Raw genomic sequence first — 10,666 nt, forward strand, 5'->3', positions numbered from 1 at the left:
GCCCTTGGCCACATCAGCAGGACAGACACTGAACAGGACTGGCCACGGGGGACACCGCTAGTCACCAGACACCAACTGGATGCAGCACCATTCCCCACCACTCTCTGGACATGGCCATCCTGACAGTTCTTAACCCAGCAAAGAGGGCCCCTGCCCAAGCCCTGGGCTGTCGGCTTTTCCAGGACTCTGCTGTGGGATACAGAGTCAAAGTCATTCTCTGTTCCCAGCCTGCTAGAAAACCATGGGCTCAGTGGTTTAAGCAGGGAGCTGGGTCCCGAGGTCACTAGTTGCAACACTGTTCCCATATCCATTCTTAAGAAAATCTCCTTACTATGCATTTATAGGACAAGTTATAGAAATCACATCAGGAGACATCTCTGCCCTATCAGATCTCAGCAGAGATCCCATGTTCTTTTTCATCATGGCACATTTCCTCACAGAGAGATGTACATGTACCCCAAAGGTTCTAATGCTGGGTATCTGGACTTGGTAAAAACACTTACATTGGATGTATCCCCTGCCAACAGGCCTTATCTCGGGAAACAGAAGCCAGTACATGCATATGATACTTATTCTTCCAAAGCAGTACAAGGTTTTGCCTGATTTCAGGCTGTTGAAGAGAGGCAGGGGATGTGGCTTCCTGGCCTTGGCCCCCTACCCAGCCCTCAAGGTACAGTATCTTTATTCCTTTCTCTGAGGTCTTTTGTGCTGTTGCTGTTGTACAGCTGCAGTAGCTGTAGAAACTGAAAGTAATGTGAACAACTCTGGATGATGTAACTAAAAAAATTATGAAAGCATTTTTGATAAGTAGAATAATTTTTTAGATTGTGGCTTTCCAAGTAAATAATAATAATAAAAAGCTTTTAGGGTAGCCAGGCTCTTGCTTTTGCAAAAGCTCAAAAGAAAATTGTAACTACATTTAAACAATAAACCATTTTCAAGCAGCAAGAGCAAACATTTCTTTTATAAATCAGAAAGTAAGATGTTTCACTTTAAATATAATTTGCAATTTTTTTTTGGCTAAAATTATTCTTTACATTTCTGCCAGTTTTGAAAATGTGTCTGGTCAACCTAAAGACTTCATTCTTTTGTAGATCAGCTGCTTATAAAAGTGTTGTTTTTTCCTCACACTTACTCTTTTAACATACAAGGATGCAGTTTGTGTCCTCTTTTTATGAAAACCTAGTGAGTTCTTCTGAATCAGAAGTTATTCATTAAAAACATGAGATTTAATTAAATAGCTAAGTGACATTTCAGTTTTAATCAATAGCATTGTTAATAAATACAGAGTTGGTCTATTTGTTACCTTCTTGCTGTCACAAATTTTGCATGAGAAAAAGATGTGTCACTGGTGACAAAAGAAACAATTTTGTCATTAAGTACTAAGCATTTTTGATAGCTCTTAGTGTATATCCCACTAAGTAAACATAATTGTGAAGCATACTTTAAAGGTTTACAAATTATGTTTTCAGGTTTTAACCCAATTAGTTAAATTAAGTTTCCATAACTATCACTTGATTTCACACACAAAGAAATGCTTTGTCTAAAATTTAGTCAGCATTTACATCAGACATTATTCTCTGTTTTTTCTCCTCTGAGATAATCTCCAATTCATCCTCAGGATGGGCACAGTTGCTTCACTGCTGTTGGTAGTTTTTCTCATACTACAACATAAACCACCCTCAGGCATTCTCAGTAGTGAGACCAACAGGGGAAAAAAAAAAAAAAAAAGAGGCAGAATATTAAACAAAAATAGTATTTCATGAATTCTGATGAGCTGACTCCAGGATTTCCAGAAATAGAGTGGTGACCTTTCCACGGCTCAGCATTTTGTCTCTCGTAACAACCAGCAGCAGAGGAAGGTGTTAGTCCTCTGTATGAAGTGCTACATATTACTGCCCTTATAGAAAGAATCTTTTTTGAGACTCCAGTGCTGTGGCTACCATCAGAGAACCTGATTTAGGCATTTAGCAATAAAAAGTGTCAGCAACTGGCCACACTGACTATGGGTCTGGATTATTTAGCTCCCCTGAAGTTCAAGTCAATACCCCCACAAGCCTTTCCCAACTTCCATCCATGGAAGTGTCCAAGGTTGGATAGAGATTGGAGCAGCCTGATCCAGTGGAAGGTGTCCCCTGCCCATAGCAGGGGGCTGGAACTAGATCGTCTTTAATGTTTCTTCTAACCCAAACCATTCTATGATGCTATGATTCCCTGAGATGTGAGACAGCTCCCCTTTATGGGTATTAAGAGCTTAAAAACACTGTCTCCCTTTACAACATGCTCCTGCTCCAGTTTCTGTCAGCCTCAATGCATCCCGAGACACTTTTCTGATCCCTGTGGCAGGAAAATAACCATACAAAGCAGTTCCCTGGAGATCTTACCCTTGGTCCTGGAAATCCTGGTTGTCCCGGAGGACCGGGAGGTCCAACTTGCCCAGTGTCTCCTGGAGGTCCATGGGGACCCATCAGTCCCGGATGGCCCTTATGACCAGGTATCCCAGGATCACCTGGAGGACCCTTTTCTCCTTGAGGGCCTTTTTCTCCTTTGATGCCAGGCTCACCCTAAGTGAAAAGAAGGACATTACCACCACAGAATAAGAGGCAAACTTCTGATTTTCAAACACAGAGAAATGCTCACAGCTAAGCTGGCTAAGTTGCTGAGTACAACATCTGGTGCATTACAAATGATCCACAAATTATTCTGATGGAGAATGATTAAAGAGAGACCTGGGAGACTGGGAAACACTGGCTTCAGTTTTGAATGACCTCTGCCTCCAGGCCCTAACTCAAAATAGCTCTCTTTATTTCAACATAATGAAATAACTTGTAATCTTCTCCAACTTACCCTCTCTCCTCTGGAGCCAATTGCACCCTGTTTCCCTGGTGTGTCCTGCAACAAAATAAAGGTAAATATAAAAGCACCATCCATAATAAGAGTAAATAATGAAACATATGCCTTTGTAATGATTCCTGTGACCCCAGGAAAATTTATTTCCATGACAACCCCACAGTTTCCTGAGAGCTTTCCCTTTTGCTTTCAATTATCAACAATCTTCTTTCTTTATTAAAGAAAAATAACCAAAAAAAACCCAACAAAAAAACCCAGACAAAAAAATCCAAAACAAAAAGAAAATCAACAACCCACAAAAAAAAAAACCAAAACAGAAAGCATGACAAGCATGTTGAGGGGATGATTCTCCCCCTCCACTTCCCTTCAGTTAGACCCCACCTGGTGTGCTGTGTCCAGCTCTGGTGCCAGAATATAAGCAAGGACATGAATCAGTTACAGCAAGTTCAGATGAGGCCACAAAGATGCTCAAAGAGCTGGAGCTCCTCTGCTGTGGATTCAGGCTGAGAGGGCAGAGATTGTTCAGCCTGAAGGAGGGAAGGTTCTGGGGGAACCTTAGAGCCCCTTCCAGTACTAAAAGGGAGTTTTTAAGAAAAATGGGGATGAACTTTTTTGTCAGGGACTGTAGAGATAGAACAAGAGTTAAATGGCTTCACAGTCAGAGAGGGTGATATTTGGTAGAAATTTTTCACTGTGAGGGTGGTGAGGCACTAGAACAAATTGTCCAGACAAGTTGTGAATTTCCCATTTCTGTAATGGTTCAAAATCAGGTTGAATGAGGTTCCAAGCAACCTGGTCTAGTGGAAGGTGTCTCTGCCCCTGGCAGGGTGGGCATAAATCGATGATATTTAAGATCCCTTCCAACCATTCTATCAAAAAAATCCAATTTGTTGCAACTGTGCTAACACCCTTGATGATTTTTTCCCTGTGACACCAATCTTATATTGAAACAATTAAGAATTTAACTTACCTCTTTTCCAGGAGGACCTTTCTCACCTGGCTCTCCCTAAGAGACACAGAAACTGGATTTAGCATTGCACTGGAGGAGTTGGAAGAAAGACTCCACCTAATAACCACAAGTCTTTCGTTGTGTTAACAAGTTTTCTTCTATATGGTAGCAGGTTTGCATGATTTATCCTTATCTTACTGCTATTGGTCATTCCTGGATAGACACATCCTGCTATTTGGAAAGAATTTTTTAGTGAATTTGCATGCCATGTTAAAATAAATAACAGGAAGTAATTTCTAACAAACCAACTGAGGGCAGATGTTTCACTCCAAGTGTGTTCCTGCTTTCAATACATTTTGTTCCTTTTTCTTACCAACAATTCCCAAAGCTTCATACACTTTATATGGCCTTGCTTAAATTAAGGAGCACCAGCATCATACGTATAAGTGTCTGAAGACGTAAGTTAAGTAAATTTTGCAAGAAGTACCAACTTGTATTACACCAGCTGGAAAAACACATACAGAGGATAAAGGAATTTTAAGCCTGCTCACCTGTCTTTCAGAACTATATTAAATAATCATAATTTGAATAAGCACCCTCATAGAATTATTTATATATATATTAATTTTTTTTTCACTTACAATGTGATGAGTACACAATACAGTTTCTATTTTAGTGTTTCAATGAAAAAAGTATCACTGCAGTCCTGAACTGCAGATAAAGCAAAATGAACATTAAACTACTTGTTCCTGAAATTCTGGCCACTTTCCCATTTCATGTACAGAAAAAAATAATCTTTCTAAGTCTGTTTGCAGGCAAAACGCATAATCATATCTATAACATGCATTCAGGTGATATTTTCCCCTGGAAACAGAGCATCTTCAGCTGTGTTAGTATCCATGCATGTATCCATGAGAAATGGAACTAATCAGAGATGTGTGATGCAAATTAGACTGCATTAAACTCACTTGAGTTTTCCTTAAGGCCACTTTAGTTTTAAATGGCCACCATGTTTGCTGCTTAAAATTAATTATCCAGAAAAATATTTCTTTCTCCTCTTTTCATCCAAAAGCTCACTTTCAAATTATAAAATAAAATACTAAAAAATACAGAAAGAAGCAAGAACCATCCCATGAAAGATTCAGCTCTGCTGGAGACACAAAAATCTTTTAAATCTCATTTTTTGTCACAACAAATCTAGAAATTAAAAAAAAACAACAAAACACCAAAAACCCAGCATTCACTTTTCCCATCCTTCCAGTGGAATTCAACATCTTTTACTCACTTTGAAAGGTCTAAAGATACTGGATTCTGAGGTTGTGATATTGTCATGGGTATAGGTTAATTATTTATTATTTTAGATCACTTTGGGAGATACATGAATGCTTTAATTGCAATGTACCTCTGTTGCTAGCAACAAAAGAATTTCCCTTTAGAATAGCGAATATCAGAAATACCTGTATTATTACTGGCACTCAGAATTTCCCTATTTAGACCATCTAAGGTTCATGCAGAGGTATAATCTGAGAACTTAAATACCCCATACTTGAATTAAGAAGACTACTGAAGCAGTCTGATTAATGTGTACATTATCAGGGCTGACTGGCAGGTACCAGCTCCATACATGAGATTGTGGTTGCTCATCCATATGAAAAATGCTATTTTTGCAGTCCAGTTTCCTTTGGAAGTAAAATTATATGGCTTCTGGATTTGTCAGATCTCCTGCTTATGCTTTTTTTTTTTAATCTAACTGAAGATGACCGTGTCCCATCTTCCTGTCTAACATTTAAAAGCAGGTAAAGAGAGGATCTAATCCATCCCCAGACATACTTACAGGTGGTCCTCGGGGTCCTATAAAGCCAGGGAGTCCTGGGCTGCCCGTTTCTCCTTTATTTCCTTTGGGACCCTTAGGACAGAAATGAAAGAGACACTAGCAGCCCTTTCCCCAGCACTTCTTTCCCAGAGCATTCATTTACAGATACTGGAACTGGGAAATTTCCCTTTAGCAGCAGGACTCCCAACACTGACAAGGAAGAACAAAGTATTTTAGAAAAGCAGGTTGCAGGCACCGTGGTTGCATTATTAATAAGCTATGCAGGGTCCCTGGGAGAAGATGAAAAGGAAGGGACAATTATGGCAGGGGGAGGAGGTGTGTTCCATGGTTGTGGTGGTGTCACATGGTTTATAAGGGGGTGTTGAGAGTGGAAATGCTGTGATGGGTGATAACGAGGAAACAGTGCAGGTGGTCGTACTGCTCAAATCAAAAAATACAACCAACAGACAGATACAGGGCTTCTCCTTTGCCTTTATTTCCAGGTTCAATTTATAAAATGTCTGTCTTTCACTTATCTCTTGTGATATTCTGTCAAACTGTCCCTTTTCCCTTGCAGATCAGGGCAGTAGAAATGACAGTTCATGATACAGTACTGTTTCAGGCACACTTCTGATGTGGTTTTAACTCTTAGTTTAACCTTTGCTTTCAGAGTTTGTTCCCTACTTTTTCGGTTCAGAACATAGCCCTTTTTCTTCTTAGAGTAAAACGCATACAAAGTGAGCACCAATGAGCCTGGCAGGCACAAAGCACATGGATTTGGGGTGTGCAACTTGCCCTGGAGACTTCAGGAGCTGGACCGTGTTTCTGTGTGTGGGCTTAAGCATGAGCAAGTGTGACTTGTGATGAGTACTGTCAGCAAATGCCTAAAGAGAAGGCTCCTGGCAGGTTTTACCTTGTGGTTACAAGTCAGCACTGGTGAAGGTGGAAAAAAAAAAAAAATCACCCTTATTGTCATGATAACCTTCCTCACATCTCCTTTTTTTCAAAATAGAAATATAAAATATTGGCTTGTCACACCACACAGTGAAGGAAATTAGTGCATTTCAAAATAAATAGATTTATGTACAGCACAAGCAGACACTTCCCATAATAACCTTTATGAAAAGGAGAGGATTCATTTTAATGGCAGAGAAAGATAATGATGAGATGACTGTCTGTTCTGCTGACCAGCACTGCCTCATTGTTTCCCCTTCCTCATCCATCTGACTTTATCCTTTTTCAATCTCCTATGTTATTTTTGGACTCTAAATCCTCTGGAGCAAAGGCTGCTGTGGTGCTGTTTGTGCAGGAAGCTGTCTGGTGAGTCTCTGGGTCACATCGTATAGGTACTGTGATAACACTATGATGATTAAAATAATAATCCCAACTTGGCATTCACAAGGCATCCCAAAGCCACAGTGACCTGATAAAGACCCAGAAGGTGAAAAATCAGTGATAGGAATTGGGAATGGGTGGGTGTAATGAAAAGAAGAAAATAAGTTTGAAAGGCAAAAGCAAGGATCCATGGGGTAAGAAGCAATGGCAGAAATCCCAGGAAGGTAAAAAGAGCTTATGTCAAGGACAAAAAGCCTGTGGCACATATTTTTTGATGCAGAAAGGCTGTCAGACTGCAGCACCCTGTCCTACCTCCCCACACAAAAAGGTGTTATTTGCTTCTCTGAGACATCCCTGCAGATGCTTGATCAGGGCACAAGTCAGTGGTGAGGCTGGGCTGGTTTTATGGCTTTGCAAGAGTCACAAAGAGTGAAGTCCTGCTGCAGCTTTTCACATTCCTCCTGCTCTGCTTTTGTTTCCCTATTAATGCAACAGTCCAGCAAGCTGTACTGTCTCCATGGGCAAAGAGAGGGAAGAGCCCTGCATTGTGATAGATGCTACTGGGCACAAGGGAATATTTTCATGGATTTGCTGAATTCTGGACGACTTTCAGCAGAATAGAGGAAAAAACACAAAAAAACAAGCAAACCACCAGCTCCGCACTGTCCTTCTAACAGCTCTTCATTTTCAAGCTGTTCTTCCCCACAGGATGGCCTCAGGGGAGTTTCATTATGCTTCCTGATCCTGGTTTACTGCCCGCTGTCTGCTCTTCCCCCAATTGCCTGTGAGGATTTTTCTGCTGCCACTATTCCTCAATGGCAGCCTGCCAACTCCCTCAGGCCCTCTCCTTCCTTGTGACAACTCTCTGCTGGCTGCACGCTCTCTGCTTGGCAAAATTAAACCTACTGGTGAAGACGAGGCATGCCAATCTTTTTGCCATGCTAGGCAATCAATCATTTCCATTTACTGTGAAAACTTAACTTTCACTGGGAACAGTGATGACCCAACTAGCATCTCAATTCCAGGAACATAGCCAAGCCCCCTTCAAACTTGTGGCCAGACAGTGATTTTCAGATTACCCTTCTTCAGCCATGGAAACCTCAACACACAAACCAGCTACAGATAATCCACTCCTCCTACATTTTATCAGTCACCTCTCCTGGATGCATGAGTTTCCCTTTGTGGTACTTACTGGGATACCAGCTGGGCCAGGTTCTCCTGCAGATCCAGGCACTCCATTCTTGCCCTGTGTCAAAAGAAAAAAATTCCAGAGAAGTCCAACAAAATTCCCTAAATCATTTCAAAACCCTACCAATTCACAGGAATGTCCCACAAAATCTCCACCAATTCCCAGAACATCCCACAAAAATCCCTAAATCTTCCGAAAACTCGACCAAATTCTACAAACGCCTCATAAAATCACCACAATTTCCCACAAAATTCAAGAAAAAACACCACAAAATTCCCTAAATCTTTTCAAAATACCACAAAATTCTTGAAAAGCCCCACCAAATTCCAGAAACATCCCACAAAATGTCCTCAATATCCAACAAAATCCCAGAAAAATCCCACAAAATTCCCTAAATTTTCTCAAAACACGGCCAAAATCCACAAAAATCCCACAGAATCTCCACAAATTACCACAGAATACATGAAAAATCCCTGATAATTTCTCAGTTCTCTACAGAATCTCACAAAATTCCAGAAAAGTCCCTCAAAGTTTCACAGACATCCCACAAAATCTCCCCAATATCCAACAAAATTCCAGGGAAAATCCCACAAAATTCCCTAAACCTTCTCAAAACACAACCAAATTCTAGAAAAATATCCCACCAAATCTCCACAAATTCCCACAAAATTCATGAAAAATCCCTCAAGATCCCGAAATCGCCTCAATATCCCACAAAATCCCACAAAAATCACACAAAACATCCACAAGATTCCACAAAATCTAAGAAAAATTCCTCAAAATTCTTCAAGTCTTCTCAAAACCACACAAAGTCCTTGAAAAGGACCACCAAATTCCAGTAAAATCCCACAGAATCTACACAAATTCCCACAAAATCTAAAACAAATTCCTCAAAATTCTTCAAGTCTCCTCAGAATCCCACACAATTCCAGAAAAAACCCACAAAATTCCAGAGAAGTCCCACAAAATTCCCTAAATCATTTCAAAACCCTTCCAGTTCACAGGAATGTCCCACAAAATCTCCACCAATTCCCAGAACATCCCATAAAAATCCCAGAAAAATCCCTCAATCTTCCGAAAACTCGACCAAATTCCAGAAACGCCCCATAAAAACAGCAGTTTCCCACAAAATTCAAGAAAAAACACCACAAAATTCCCTAAATCTTTTCAAAATACCACAAAATTCTTGAAAAGCCCCACCAAATTCCAGAAACATCCCACAAAATGTCCTCAATACCCAACAAAATCCCAGAAAAATCACACAAAATTCCCTAAATCTTCTCAAAACACGGCCAAAATCCACAAAAATCCCACAGAATCTCCACAAATTCCCACAGAATACATGAAAAATCCCTGATAATTCGTCAGTTCTCTACAGAATCTCACCAAATTCCAGAAAAGTCCCTCAAAGTTCCACAAACATCCCACTAATATCTCCCCAAAATCTCCCTAATATCCAACAAAATTCCAGGGAAAATCCCACAAAATTCCCTAAACCTTCTCAAAACACAACCAAATTCTAGAAAAATATCCCACCAAATGCGGAACGCTTCTTGCGCTTCCATTCTCAGAGCTCCTGAGTTAAGCACTCTGTGACTCTTGGCGAGAATACCAGCAGAAAGCATTTCCACTGCATCCGGCAGGGAGAAACTGTACCTGCAGAACACATTTGTCAGGAGCTTGCACCTGCAGCTTATGCACACACAGACATGCTGCACGTTCAAATGGCCAAGCTCTTTCTGAAGCAACCTGAAAGCTGCTGTCAGAAGGCTGTGCTTCTTATCCGATCGAAGCAGCAGCACGCGCATTGGAGTTTGGCAAGCACTAAAGAGCTGCAGAAGAGCTTTGCTTAGCAAAATGGGCCAAGAAAAAGCATTTGCTTCATGGATCTTTGTCGTCGCCTGGAAACAGGTAGCAGCATATGGAAGGGGGCTGTACACGTGGTTTCTTGCCTCGCTTCTCTGCACTTGCAGGGGCTCCCCCCGCCCACCCCGGGCTGAGCTCTGCGGCAGTGCTGCCGCATTGTGGGCACAGAGCGGTACTGCAGCTGTGCTCCGAGCCGGGCGGGGCCTGGCCGAGCGGGGCCGAGCAGCGGCGAGCCGAGCCGAAGCGGGCGGGGCCGAACCGAGCCGAAGCGGGCCAGAAAGAGCCGAGCCAAAGCGGGCCGGAAAGAGTCGAACCGAGCCGAGCCGCGTCGGGCCTCCCCCCCGCCCCCCGCCGGAGCCGGCCGGGAGGACCGCGGCAGAGGCGTTAACTCCAATGCCTGCCGCCGCAGGCGCGGCCGCCACCCAGCTACGGAGCCGCTGAGTCTCGCCGCCATCGTCCTCGCCCCGGGAAAGGCGGCGGAAAATCGGGCGGAATGCTCGGAGTCGGTCGGCGTCGGCAGGTTTTTCGTTCAGGCATATAAGTTAGACAGACGCGCTGAGAGCAGCGGGGGCCTTAATTGTGCCATAACAAAGATGGCCGCTCTGCCGGAAGTGGCTTCAGCCACAGCAAAGATGGCGGCGAGGAAGGGCGGAAGTTACGTCAC

General features: G+C 42.2%; 1 long non-coding RNA gene across 1 annotated transcript; it reads right to left on the reverse strand.

Moving 5' to 3' along the window:
• Nucleotides 1-1,233: 1,233 nt before the first annotated feature.
• On the reverse strand, nt 1,234-10,355 carry LOC147653213 (uncharacterized). The gene is made up of 7 exons (XR_015287121.1): nt 10,089-10,355; nt 9,673-9,792; nt 8,140-8,193; nt 5,634-5,705; nt 3,821-3,856; nt 2,848-2,892; nt 1,234-2,564 (listed from the first exon to the last, which is right to left on the reverse strand). It is a non-coding gene; the product is annotated as an uncharacterized LOC147653213 (long non-coding RNA).
• Nucleotides 10,356-10,666: the final 311 nt, after the last annotated feature.

Source organism: Cyanistes caeruleus, chromosome 5 (assembly GCF_971803275.1).
Source record: "Cyanistes caeruleus chromosome 5, bCyaCae1.hap1.1, whole genome shotgun sequence".
Taxonomy (NCBI): domain Eukaryota; kingdom Metazoa; phylum Chordata; class Aves; order Passeriformes; family Paridae; genus Cyanistes; species Cyanistes caeruleus.